The sequence below is a fragment of the Lepus europaeus genome, chromosome 11, assembly GCF_033115175.1.
Source record: "Lepus europaeus isolate LE1 chromosome 11, mLepTim1.pri, whole genome shotgun sequence".
Lineage (NCBI taxonomy): Eukaryota > Metazoa > Chordata > Mammalia > Lagomorpha > Leporidae > Lepus > Lepus europaeus.
In genome coordinates this window covers 95136124-95151551 of record NC_084837.1, presented here as the reverse complement: position 1 = coordinate 95151551, position 15428 = coordinate 95136124, and positions in this window count along the sequence as shown.

Genomic DNA, 15428 nt, shown 5'->3' with positions numbered 1-15428 from the left:
TGATGGACTGTATTGTTTTAAGTTTTTATCAGGCAACATTTAATTTTGCACCTCAGAAACACTAATTGCACTTGCCTAACGAAAAGACTTTGCTTTTCTCCAAAACCATTTCTACTGTGATTCTCTCGGTCCATTGCATACGAATTCCACACCAGTTTGTCTAGATATGACTTGATGAAACCGGAAATATCCGGTTGTGTTTTGGCTAACTCAATCCCAGATATTGCTACAGCCTCTGTGTTTTTGTATTCCTGATATTATCCACGGACTTTATTGTTTTGAATGTTTTTTATCGGGGAACATTTAATTTTGTGCTTGGAATCGGTAATTGGTTCCACATGGAGACACCAGCACTACACATTCGTATTTTCTAGGGAGAAAGCTAGAGGAACTGTGGCAAACAAACATGATATTTCTGTTTGTATAGATGACATTTTATGCACTTGCCTAACGAAAAGACTTTGCTTTTCTCCAAAACCATTTTACTGTGATTTTCTCGGTCCATTGCATACGAATTCCACACCAGTTTGTCCGGATATGACTGGATGAAACAAGAAATATCCGGTTGTGTTTTGGCTAACTCAATCCAAAATATTGTGAAAGCCTCTGTGTTTGTGTTTTCTTGATATTATCGATGGACTTTATTGTTTTGAATGTTTTTTATCAGGGAACATTTAATTTTCTACCGTTGAAACACTCATTGGTTCATCAAGGGGACACCAGCTCCACACATTCGTATTTTCTAGATAGAAAGCTAGAGGAAGTTCGGCAAACAAACATGATATTTCTGTTTGTATAGATGACATTTTATGGACTTGCCTAAAGAAAAGAGTTTGCTTTTCTCCACAACCATTTTTACTGTGATTTTCTCGGTCCATTGCATACAAATTCCACACCAGTTTGTCCAGATATGACTGGATGAAACCGGAAATATCCGGTTGTGTTTTGGCTAACTCAATGCCAGATATTGCTACAGCCTCTGTGTTTTTGTATTCCTGATATTTTCCACGGACTTTATTGTTTTGAATGTTTTTTATCAGGGAACATTTAATTTTGTGCTTGGAATCACTAATTGGTTCCACATGGAGACACCAGCGCTACACATTCGTATTTTCTAGGGAGAAAGCTACTGGGACTGCGGCAAACAAACATGATATATCTGTTTGTATAGATGACATTTCATGCACTTGCCTAACGAAAAGACTTTGCTTTTCTCCACAACCATTTTTACTGTGATTTTCTCAGTGCATTGCATAGAAATTACACACCAGTTTGTCCGGATATGACCTTAATGAAAGTGAAAAAGTATCCGGATTTGTTTTGGCTAACTCAATCCCAGCTATTAATACAGCCTCAGTGTGTGTGTTTTCTGGATATTATCAACGGACTTTATTGTTTTGAATGTTTTTTATCGGAGAACATTTTATTTTAAGCTTGGATACAGTAATTGGTTCCACATGGAGACACCAGCTCTACACATTCGTATTTCTAGGGAGAAAGCTAGAGGAACTGTGAGAAATAAACATGATATTTCTGTTTGTATTGATGACATTTTATGCACTTGCCTAACGAAAAGACTTTGCTCTTCTCCAAAATCATTTTTACTGTGGTTTTCTCAATCCATTGCATACGAATTCCACACCAGTTTGTCCGGATATGATTCGATGAAACAGAAATATACTGTTGAGTTTTGGCTAACTCAATCCGAAACATTGTGAAAGCCTGTGTGTTTGTGTTTTCTGGATATTATTGATGGACTGTATTGTTTTGAATGTTTTTATCAGGCAACATTTAATTTTGCACCTCAGAAACACTAATTGCACTTGCCTAACGAAAAGACTTTGCTTTTCTCCAAAACCATTTCTACTGTGATTCTCTCGGTCCATTGCATACGAATTCCACACCAGTTTGTCCAGATATGACTGGATGAAACCGGAAATATCCGGTTGTGTTTTGGCTAACTCAATCCCAGATATTGCTACAGCCTCTGTGTTTTTGTATTCCTGATATTATCCACGGACTTTATTGTTTTGAATGTTTTTTATCGGGGAACATTTAATTTTGTGCTTGGAATCGGTAATTGGTTCCACATGGAGACACCAGCACTACACATTCGTATTTTCTAGGGAGAAAGCTAGAGGAACTGTGGCAAACAAACATGATATTTCTGTTTGTATAGATGACATTTTATGCACTTGCCTAACGAAAAGACTTTGCTTTTCTCCAAAACCATTTTACTGTGATTTTCTCGGGCCATTGCATACGAATTCCACACCAGTTTGTCCGGATATGACTGGATGAAACAAGAAATATCCGGTTGTGTTTTGGCTAACTCAATCTGAAATATTGTGAAAGCCTCTGTGTTTGTGTTTTCTTGATATTATCGATGGACTTTATTGTTTTGAATGTTTTTTATAAGGGAACATTTAATTTTCTACCGTTGAAACACTCATTGGTTCATCAAGGGGACACCAGCTCCACACATTCGTATTTTCTAGATAGAAAGCTAGAGGAAATTCGGCAAACAAACATGATATTTCTGTTTGTATAGATGACATTTTATGGACTTGCCTAAAGAAAAGAGTTTGCTTTTCTCCACAACCATTTTTACTGTGATTTTCTCGGTCCATTGCATACAAATTCCACACCAGTTTTTCCAGATATGACTGGATGAAACCGGAAATATCCGGTTGTGTTTTGGCTAACTCAATGCCAGATATTGCTACAGCCTCTGTGTTTTTGTATTCCTGATATTTTCCACGGACTTTATTGTTTTGAATGTTTTTTATCAGGGAACATTTAATTTTGTGCTTGGAATCACTAATTGGTTCCACATGGAGACACCAGCACTACACATTCGTATTTTCTAGGGAGAAAGCTACTGGGACTGCGGCAAACAAACATGATATATCTGTTTGTATAGATGACATTTCATGCACTTGCCTAACGAAAAGACTTTGCTTTTCTCCACAACCATTTTTACTGTGATTTTCTCAGTGCATTGCATAGAAATTACACACCACATTGTCCGGATATGACCTTAATGAAAGTGAAAAAGTATCCGGATTTGTTTTGGCTAACTCAATCCCAGCTATTAATACAGCCTCAGTGTGTGTGTTTTCTGGATATTATCAACGGACTTTATTGTTTTGAATGTTTTTTATCGGAGAACATTTTATTTTAAGCTTGGATACAGTAATTGGTTCCACATGGAGACACCAGCTCTACACATTCGTATTTCTAGGGAGAAAGCCAGAGGAACTGTGACAAATAAACATGATATTTCTGTTTGTATTGATGACATTTTATGCACTTGCCTAACGAAAAGACTTTGCTCTTCTCCAAAATCATTTTTACTGTGGTTTTCTCAATCCATTGCATACGAATTCCACACCAGTTTGTCCGGATATGATTCGATGAAACAGAAATATACTGTTGAGTTTTGGCTAACTCAACCCGAAACATTGTGAAAGCCTGTGTGTTTGTGTTTTCTGGATATTATTGATGGACTGTATTGTTTTGAATGTTTTTATCAGGCAACATTTAATTTTGCACCTCAGAAACACTAATTGCACTTGCCTAACGAAAAGACTTTGCTTTTCTCCAAAACCATTTCTACTGTGATTCTCTCGGTCCATTGCATACGAATTCCACACCAGTTTGTCCAGATATGACTGGATGAAACCGGAAATATCCGGTTGTGTTTTGGCTAACTCAATCCCGGATATTGCTTCAGCCTTTGTGTTTTTGTATTCCTGATATTATCCACGGACTTTATTGTTTTGAATGTTTTTTATCGGGGAACATTTAATTTTGTGCTTGGAATCGGTAATTGGTTCCACATGGAGACACCAGCACTACACATTCGTATTTTCTAGGGAGAAAGCTAGAGGAACTGTGGCAAACAAACATGATATTTCTGTTTGTATAGATGACATTTTATGCACTTGCCTAACGAAAAGACTTTGCTTTTCTCCAAAACCATTTTACTGTGATTTTCTCGGTCCATTGCATACGAATTCCACACCAGTTTGTCCGGATATGACTGGATGAAACAAGAAATATCCGGTTGTGTTTTGGCTAACTCAATCCGAAATATTGTGAAAGCCTCTGTGTTTGTGTTTTCTTGATATTATCGATGGACTTTATGGTTTTGAATGTTTTTTATCAGGGAACATTTAATTTTCTACCGTTGAAACACTCATTGGTTCATCAAGGGGACACCAGCTCCACACATTCGTATTTTCTAGATAGAAAGCTAGAGGAAGTTCGGCAAACAAACATGATATTTCTGTTTGTATAGATGACATTTTATGGACTTGCCTAAAGAAAAGAGTTTGCTTTTCTCCACAACCATTTTTACTGTGATTTTCTCGGTCCATTGCATACAAATTCCACACCAGTTTGTCCAGATATGACTGGCTGAAACCGGAAATATCCGGTTGTGTTTTGGCTAACTCAATGCCAGATATTGCTACAGCCTCTGTGTTTTTGTATTCCTGATATTTTCCACGGACTTTATTGTTTTGAATGTTTTTTATCAGGGAACATTTAATTTTGTGCTTGGAATCACTAATTGGTTCCACATGGAGACACCAGCGCTACACATTCGTATTTTCTAGGGAGAAAGCTACTGGGACTGCGGCAAACAAACATGATATATCTGTTTGTATAGATGACATTTCATGCACTTGCCTAACGAAAAGACTTTGCTTTTCTCCAAAACCATTTTTACTGTGATTTTCTCAGTGCATTGCATAGAAATTACACACCAGTTTGTCTGGATATGACCTTAATGAAAGTGAAAAAGTATCCGGATTTGTTTTGGCTAACTCAATCCCAGCTATTAATACAGCCTCAGTGTGTGTGTTTTCTGGATATTATCAACGGACTTTATTGTTTTGAATGTTTTTTATCGGAGAACATTTTAAGCTTGGATACAGTAATTGGTTCCACATGGAGACACCAGCTCTACACATTCGTATTTCTAGGGAGAAAGCTAGAGGAACTGTGAGAAATAAACATGATATTTCTGTTTGTATTGATGACATTTTATGCACTTGCCTAACGAAAAGACTTTGCTCTTCTCCAAAATCATTTTTACTGTGGTTTTCTCAATCCATTGCATACGAATTCCACACCAGTTTGTCCGGATATGATTCGATGAAACAGAAATATACTGTTGAGTTTTGGCTAACTCAATCCGAAACATTGTGAAAGCCTGTGTGTTTGTGTTTTCTGGATATTATTGATGGACTGTATTGTTTTAAGTTTTTATCAGGCAACATTTAATTTTGCACCTCAGAAACACTAATTGCACTTGCCTAACGAAAAGACTTTGCTTTTCTCCAAAACCATTTCTACTGTGATTCTCTCGGTCCATTGCATACGAATTCCACACCAGTTTGTCTAGATATGACTTGATGAAACCGGAAATATCCGGTTGTGTTTTGGCTAACTCAATCCCAGATATTGCTACAGCCTCTGTGTTTTTGTATTCCTGATATTATCCACGGACTTTATTGTTTTGAATGTTTTTTATCGGGGAACATTTAATTTTGTGCTTGGAATCGGTAATTGGTTCCACATGGAGACACCAGCACTACACATTCGTATTTTCTAGGGAGAAAGCTAGAGGAACTGTGGCAAACAAACATGATATTTCTGTTTGTATAGATGACATTTTATGCACTTGCCTAACGAAAAGACTTTGCTTTTCTCCAAAACCATTTTACTGTGATTTTCTCGGTCCATTGCATACGAATTCCACACCAGTTTGTCCGGATATGACTGGATGAAACAAGAAATATCCGGTTGTGTTTTGGCTAACTCAATCCAAAATATTGTGAAAGCCCCTGTGTTTGTGTTTTCTTGATATTATCGATGGACTTTATTGTTTTGAATGTTTTTTATCAGGGAACATTTAATTTTCTACCGTTGAAACACTCATTGGTTCATCAAGGGGACACCAGCTCCACACATTCGTATTTTCTAGATAGAAAGCTAGAGGAAGTTCGGCAAACAAACATGATATTTCTGTTTGTATAGATGACATTTTATGGACTTGCCTAAAGAAAAGAGTTTGCTTTTCTCCACAACCATTTTTACTGTGATTTTCTCGGTCCATTGCATACAAATTCCACACCAGTTTGTCCAGATATGACTGGATGAAACCGGAAATATCCGGTTGTGTTTTGGCTAACTCAATGCCAGATATTGCTACAGCCTCTGTGTTTTTGTATTCCTGATATTTTCCACGGACTTTATTGTTTTGAATGTTTTTTATCAGGGAACATTTAATTTTGTGCTTGGAATCACTAATTGGTTCCACATGGAGACACCAGCGCTACACATTCGTATTTTCTAGGGAGAAAGCTACTGGGACTGCGGCAAACAAACATGATATATCTGTTTGTATAGATGACATTTCATGCACTTGCCTAACGAAAAGACTTTGCTTTTCTCCACAATCATTTTTACTGTGATTTTCTCAGTGCATTGCATAGAAATTACACACCAGTTTGTCCGGATATGACCTTAATGAAAGTGAAAAAGTATCCGGATTTGTTTTGGCTAACTCAATCCCAGCTATTAATACAGCCTCAGTGTGTGTGTTTTCTGGATATTATCAACGGACTTTATTGTTTTGAATGTTTTTTATCGGAGAACATTTTATTTTAAGCTTGGATACAGTAATTGGTTCCACATGGAGACACCAGCTCTACACATTCGTATTTCTAGGGAGAAAGCTAGAGGAACTGTGAGAAATAAACATGATATTTCTGTTTGTATTGATGACATTTTATGCACTTGCCTAACGAAAAGACTTTGCTCTTCTCCAAAATCATTTTTACTGTGGTTTTCTCAATCCATTGCATACGAATTCCACACCAGTTTGTCCGGATATGATTCGATGAAACAGAAATATACTGTTGAGTTTTGGCTAACTCAATCCGAAACATTGTGAAAGCCTGTGTGTTTGTGTTTTCTGGATATTATTGATGGACTGTATTGTTTTGAATGTTTTTATCAGGCAACATTTAATTTTGCACCTCAGAAACACTAATTGCACTTGCCTAACGAAAAGACTTTGCTTTTCTCCAAAACCATTTCTACTGTGATTCTCTCGGTCCATTGCATACGAATTCCACACCAGTTTGTCCAGATATGACTGGATGAAACCGGAAATATCCGGTTGTGTTTTGGCTAACTCAATCCCAGATATTGCTACAGCCTCTGTGTTTTTGTATTCCTGATATTATCCACGGACTTTATTGTTTTGAATGTTTTTTATCGGGGAACATTTAATTTTGTGCTTGGAATCGGTAATTGGTTCCACATGGAGACACCAGCACTACACATTCGTATTTTCTAGGGAGAAAGCTAGAGGAACTGTGGCAAACAAACATGATATTTCTGTTTGTATAGATGACATTTTATGCACTTGCCTAACGAAAAGACTTTGCTTTTCTCCAAAACCATTTTACTGTGATTTTCTCGGGCCATTGCATACGAATTCCACACCAGTTTGTCCGGATATGACTGGATGAAACAAGAAATATCCGGTTGTGTTTTGGCTAACTCAATCTGAAATATTGTGAAAGCCTCTGTGTTTGTGTTTTCTTGATATTATCGATGGACTTTATTGTTTTGAATGTTTTTTATAAGGGAACATTTAATTTTCTACCGTTGAAACACTCATTGGTTCATCAAGGGGACACCAGCTCCACACATTCGTATTTTCTAGATAGAAAGCTAGAGGAAATTCGGCAAACAAACATGATATTTCTGTTTGTATAGATGACATTTTATGGACTTGCCTAAAGAAAAGAGTTTGCTTTTCTCCACAACCATTTTTACTGTGATTTTCTCGGTCCATTGCATACAAATTCCACACCAGTTTTTCCAGATATGACTGGATGAAACCGGAAATATCCGGTTGTGTTTTGGCTAACTCAATGCCAGATATTGCTACAGCCTCTGTGTTTTTGTATTCCTGATATTTTCCACGGACTTTATTGTTTTGAATGTTTTTTATCAGGGAACATTTAATTTTGTGCTTGGAATCACTAATTGGTTCCACATGGAGACACCAGCGCTACACATTCGTATTTTCTAGGGAGAAAGCTACTGGGACTGCGGCAAACAAACATGATATATCTGTTTGTATAGATGACATTTCATGCACTTGCCTAACGAAAAGACTTTGCTTTTCTCCACAACCATTTTTACTGTGATTTTCTCAGTGCATTGCATAGAAATTACACACCACATTGTCCGGATATGACCTTAATGAAAGTGAAAAAGTATCCGGATTTGTTTTGGCTAACTCAATCCCAGCTATTAATACAGCCTCAGTGTGTGTGTTTTCTGGATATTATCAACGGACTTTATTGTTTTGAATGTTTTTTATCGGAGAACATTTTATTTTAAGCTTGGATACAGTAATTGGTTCCACATGGAGACACCAGCTCTACACATTCGTATTTCTAGGGAGAAAGCCAGAGGAACTGTGACAAATAAACATGATATTTCTGTTTGTATTGATGACATTTTATGCACTTGCCTAACGAAAAGACTTTGCTCTTCTCCAAAATCATTTTTAGTGTGGTTTTCTCAATCCATTGCATACGAATTCCACACCAGTTTGTCCGGATATGATTCGATGAAACAGAAATATACTGTTGAGTTTTGGCTAACTCAATCCGAAACATTGTGAAAGCCTGTGTGTTTGTGTTTTCTGGATATTATTGATGGACTGTATTGTTTTGAATGTTTTTATCAGGCAACATTTAATTTTGCACCTCAGAAACACTAATTGCACTTGCCTAACGAAAAGACTTTGCTTTTCTCCAAAACCATTTCTACTGTGATTCTCTCGGTCCATTGCATACGAATTCCACACCAGTTTGTCCAGATATGACTGGATGAAACCGGAAATATCCGGTTGTGTTTTGGCTAACTCAATCCCGGATATTGCTTCAGCCTTTGTGTTTTTGTATTCCTGATATTATCCACGGACTTTATTGTTTTGAATGTTTTTTATCGGGGAACATTTAATTTTGTGCTTGGAATCGGTAATTGGTTCCACATGGAGACACCAGCACTACACATTCGTATTTTCTAGGGAGAAAGCTAGAGGAACTGTGGCAAACAAACATGATATTTCTGTTTGTATAGATGACATTTTATGCACTTGCCTAACGAAAAGACTTTGCTTTTCTCCAAAACCATTTTACTGTGATTTTCTCGGTCCATTGCATACGAATTCCACACCAGTTTGTCCGGATATGACTGGATGAAACAAGAAATATCCGGTTGTGTTTTGGCTAACTCAATCCGAAATATTGTGAAAGCCTCTGTGTTTGTGTTTTCTTGATATTATCGATGGACTTTATGGTTTTGAATGTTTTTTATCAGGGAACATTTAATTTTCTACCGTTGAAACACTCATTGGTTCATCAAGGGGACACCAGCTCCACACATTCGTATTTTCTAGATAGAAAGCTAGAGGAAGTTCGGCAAACAAACATGATATTTCTGTTTGTATAGATGACATTTTATGGACTTGCCTAAAGAAAAGAGTTTGCTTTTCTCCACAACCATTTTTACTGTGATTTTCTCGGTCCATTGCATACAAATTCCACACCAGTTTGTCCAGATATGACTGGCTGAAACCGGAAATATCCGGTTGTGTTTTGGCTAACTCAATGCCAGATATTGCTACAGCCTCTGTGTTTTTGTATTCCTGATATTTTCCACGGACTTTATTGTTTTGAATGTTTTTTATCAGGGAACATTTAATTTTGTGCTTGGAATCACTAATTGGTTCCACATGGAGACACCAGCGCTACACATTCGTATTTTCTAGGGAGAAAGCTACAGGGACTGCGGCAAACAAACATGATATATCTGTTTGTATAGATGACATTTCATGCACTTGCCTAACGAAAAGACTTTGCTTTTCTCCAAAACCATTTTTACTGTGATTTTCTCAGTGCATTGCATAGAAATTACACACCAGTTTGTCTGGATATGACCTTAATGAAAGTGAAAAAGTATCCGGATTTGTTTTGGCTAACTCAATCCCAGCTATTAATACAGCCTCAGTGTGTGTGTTTTCTGGATATTATCAACGGACTTTATTGTTTTGAATGTTTTTTATCGGAGAACATTTTAAGCTTGGATACAGTAATTGGTTCCACATGGAGACACCAGCTCTACACATTCGTATTTCTAGGGAGAAAGCTAGAGGAACTGTGAGAAATAAACATGATATTTCTGTTTGTATTGATGACATTTTATGCACTTGCCTAACGAAAAGACTTTGCTCTTCTCCAAAATCATTTTTACTGTGGTTTTCTCAATCCATTGCATACGAATTCCACACCAGTTTGTCCGGATATGATTCGATGAAACAGAAATATACTGTTGAGTTTTGGCTAACTCAATCCGAAACATTGTGAAAGCCTGTGTGTTTGTGTTTTCTGGATATTATTGATGGACTGTATTGTTTTAAGTTTTTATCAGGCAACATTTAATTTTGCACCTCAGAAACACTAATTGCACTTGCCTAACGAAAAGACTTTGCTTTTCTCCAAAACCATTTCTACTGTGATTCTCTCGGTCCATTGCATACGAATTCCACACCAGTTTGTCTAGATATGACTTGATGAAACCGGAAATATCCGGTTGTGTTTTGGCTAACTCAATCCCAGATATTGCTACAGCCTCTGTGTTTTTGTATTCCTGATATTATCCACGGACTTTATTGTTTTGAATGTTTTTTATCGGGGAACATTTAATTTTGTGCTTGGAATCGGTAATTGGTTCCACATGGAGACACCAGCACTACACATTCGTATTTTCTAGGGAGAAAGCTAGAGGAACTGTGGCAAACAAACATGATATTTCTGTTTGTATAGATGACATTTTATGCACTTGCCTAACGAAAAGACTTTGCTTTTCTCCAAAACCATTTTACTGTGATTTTCTCGGTCCATTGCATACGAATTCCACACCAGTTTGTCCGGATATGACTGGATGAAACAAGAAATATCCGGTTGTGTTTTGGCTAACTCAATCCGAAATATTGTGAAAGCCTCTGTGTTTGTGTTTTCTTGATATTATCGATGGACTTTATTGTTTTGAATGTTTTTTATCAGGGAACATTTAATTTTCTACCGTTGAAACACTCATTGGTTCATCAAGGGGACACCAGCTCCACACATTCGTATTTTCTAGATAGAAAGCTAGAGGAAGTTCGGCAAACAAACATGATATTTCTGTTTGTATAGATGACATTTTATGGACTTGCCTAAAGAAAAGAGTTTGCTTTTCTCCACAACCATTTTTACTGTGATTTTCTCGGTCCATTGCATACAAATTCCACACCAGTTTGTCCAGATATGACTGGCTGAAACCGGAAATATCCGGTTGTGTTTTGGCTAACTCAATGCCAGATATTGCTACAGCCTCTGTGTTTTTGTATTCCTGATATTTTCCACGGACTTTATTGTTTTGAATGTTTTTTATCAGGGAACATTTAATTTTGTGCTTGGAATCACTAATTGGTTCCACATGGAGACACCAGCGCTACACATTCGTATTTTCTAGGGAGAAAGCTACTGGGACTGCGGCAAACAAACATGATATATCTGTTTGTATAGATGACATTTCATGCACTTGCCTAACGAAAAGACTTTGCTTTTCTCCAAAACCATTTTTACTGTGATTTTCTCAGTGCATTGCATAGAAATTACACACCAGTTTGTCTGGATATGACCTTAATGAAAGTGAAAAAGTATCCGGATTTGTTTTGGCTAACTCAATCCCAGCTATTAATACAGCCTCAGTGTGTGTGTTTTCTGGATATTATCAACGGACTTTATTGTTTTGAATGTTTTTTATCGGAGAACATTTTAAGCTTGGATACAGTAATTGGTTCCACATGGAGACACCAGCTCTACACATTCGTATTTCTAGGGAGAAAGCTAGAGGAACTGTGAGAAATAAACATGATATTTCTGTTTGTATTGATGACATTTTATGCACTTGCCTAACGAAAAGACTTTGCTCTTCTCCAAAATCATTTTTACTGTGGTTTTCTCAATCCATTGCATACGAATTCCACACCAGTTTGTCCGGATATGATTCGATGAAACAGAAATATACTGTTGAGTTTTGGCTAACTCAATCCGAAACATTGTGAAAGCCTGTGTGTTTGTGTTTTCTGGATATTATTGATGGACTGTATTGTTTTAAGTTTTTATCAGGCAACATTTAATTTTGCACCTCAGAAACACTAATTGCACTTGCCTAACGAAAAGACTTTGCTTTTCTCCAAAACCATTTCTACTGTGATTCTCTCGGTCCATTGCATACGAATTCCACACCAGTTTGTCTAGATATGACTTGATGAAACCGGAAATATCCGGTTGTGTTTTGGCTAACTCAATCCCAGATATTGCTACAGCCTCTGTGTTTTTGTATTCCTGATATTATCCACGGACTTTATTGTTTTGAATGTTTTTTATCGGGGAACATTTAATTTTGTGCTTGGAATCGGTAATTGGTTCCACATGGAGACACCAGCACTACACATTCGTATTTTCTAGGGAGAAAGCTAGAGGAACTGTGGCAAACAAACATGATATTTCTGTTTGTATAGATGACATTTTATGCACTTGCCTAACGAAAAGACTTTGCTTTTCTCCAAAACCATTTTACTGTGATTTTCTCGGTCCATTGCAAACGAATTCCACACCAGTTTGTCCGGATATGACTGGATGAAACAAGAAATATCCGGTTGTGTTTTGGCTAACTCAATCCAAAATATTGTGAAAGCCTCTGTGTTTGTGTTTTCTTGATATTATCGATGGACTTTATTGTTTTGAATGTTTTTTATCAGGGAACATTTAATTTTCTTCCGTTGAAACACTCATTGGTTCATCAAGGGGACACCAGCTCCACACATTCGTATTTTCTAGATAGAAAGCTAGAGGAAGTTCGGCAAACAAACATGATATTTCTGTTTGTATAGATGACATTTTATGGACTTGCCTAAAGAAAAGAGTTTGCTTTTCTCCACAACCATTTTTACTGTGATTTTCTCGGTCCATTGCATACAAATTCCACACCAGTTTGTCCAGATATGACTGGATGAAACCGGAAATATCCGGTTGTGTTTTGGCTAACTCAATGCCAGATATTGCTACAGCCTCTGTGTTTTTGTATTCCTGATATTTTCCACGGACTTTATTGTTTTGAATGTTTTTTATCAGGGAACATTTAATTTTGTGCTTGGAATCACTAATTGGTTCCACATGGAGACACCAGCGCTACACATTCGTATTTTCTAGGGAGAAAGCTACTGGGACTGCGGCAAACAAACATGATATATCTGTTTGTATAGATGACATTTCATGCACTTGCCTAACGAAAAGACTTTGCTTTTCTCCACAACCATTTTTACTGTGATTTTCTCAGTGCATTGCATAGAAATTACACACCAGTTTGTCCGGATATGACCTTAATGAAAGTGAAAAAGTATCCGGATTTGTTTTGGCTAACTCAATCCCAGCTATTAATACAGCCTCAGTGTGTGTGTTTTCTGGATATTATCAACGGACTTTATTGTTTTGAATGTTTTTTATCGGAGAACATTTTATTTTAAGCTTGGATACAGTAATTGGTTCCACATGGAGACACCAGCTCTACACATTCGTATTTCTAGGGAGAAAGCTAGAGGAACTGTGAGAAATAAACATGATATTTCTGTTTGTATTGATGACATTTTATGCACTTGCCTAACGAAAAGACTTTGCTCTTCTCCAAAATCATTTTTACTGTGGTTTTCTCAATCCATTGCATACGAATTCCACACCAGTTTGTCCGGATATGATTCGATGAAACAGAAATATACTGTTGAGTTTTGGCTAACTCAATCCGAAACATTGTGAAAGCCTGTGTGTTTGTGTTTTCTGGATATTATTGATGGACTGTATTGTTTTGAATGTTTTTATCAGGCAACATTTAATTTTGCACCTCAGAAACACTAATTGCACTTGCCTAACGAAAAGACTTTGCTTTTCTCCAAAACCATTTCTACTGTGATTCTCTCGGTCCATTGCATACGAATTCCACACCAGTTTGTCCAGATATGACTGGATGAAACCGGAAATATCCGGTTGTGTTTTGGCTAACTCAATCCCAGATATTGCTACAGCCTCTGTGTTTTTGTATTCCTGATATTATCCACGGACTTTATTGTTTTGAATGTTTTTTATCGGGGAACATTTAATTTTGTGCTTGGAATCGGTAATTGGTTCCACATGGAGACACCAGCACTACACATTCGTATTTTCTAGGGAGAAAGCTAGAGGAACTGTGGCAAACAAACATGATATTTCTGTTTGTATAGATGACATTTTATGCACTTGCCTAACGAAAAGACTTTGCTTTTCTCCAAAACCATTTTACTGTGATTTTCTCGGTCCATTGCATACGAATTCCACACCAGTTTGTCCGGATATGACTGGATGAAACAAGAAATATCCGGTTGTGTTTTGGCTAACTCAATCTGAAATATTGTGAAAGCCTCTGTGTTTGTGTTTTCTTGATATTATCGATGGACTTTATTGTTTTGAATGTTTTTTATAAGGGAACATTTAATTTTCTACCGTTGAAACACTCATTGGTTCATCAAGGGGACACCAGCTCCACACATTCGTATTTTCTAGATAGAAAGCTAGAGGAAGTTCGGCAAACAAACATGATATTTCTGTTTGTATAGATGACATTTTATGGACTTGCCTAAAGAAAAGAGTTTGCTTTTCTCCACAACCATTTTTACTGTGATTTTCTCGGTCCATTGCATACAAATTCCACACCAGTTTGTCCAGATATGACTGGCTGAAACCGGAAATATCCGGTTGTGTTTTGGCTAACTCAATGCCAGATATTGCTACAGCCTCTGTGTTTTTGTATTCCTGATATTTTCCACGGACTTTATTGTTTTGAATGTTTTTTATCAGGGAACATTTAATTTTGTGCTTGGAATCACTAATTGGTTCCACATGGAGACACCAGCGCTACACATTCGTATTTTCTAGGGAGAAAGCTACTGGGACTGCGGCAAACAAACATGATATATCTGTTTGTATAGATGACATTTCATGCACTTGCCTAACGAAAAGACTTTGCTTTTCTCCAAAACCATTTTTACTGTGATTTTCTCAGTGCATTGCATAGAAATTACACACCAGTTTGTCTGGATATGACCTTAATGAAAGTGAAAAAGTATCCGGATTTGTTTTGGCTAACTCAATCCCAGCTATTAATACAGCCTCAGTGTGTGTGTTTTCTGGATATTATCAACGGACTTTATTGTTTTGAATGTTTTTTATCGGAGAACATTTTAAGCTTGG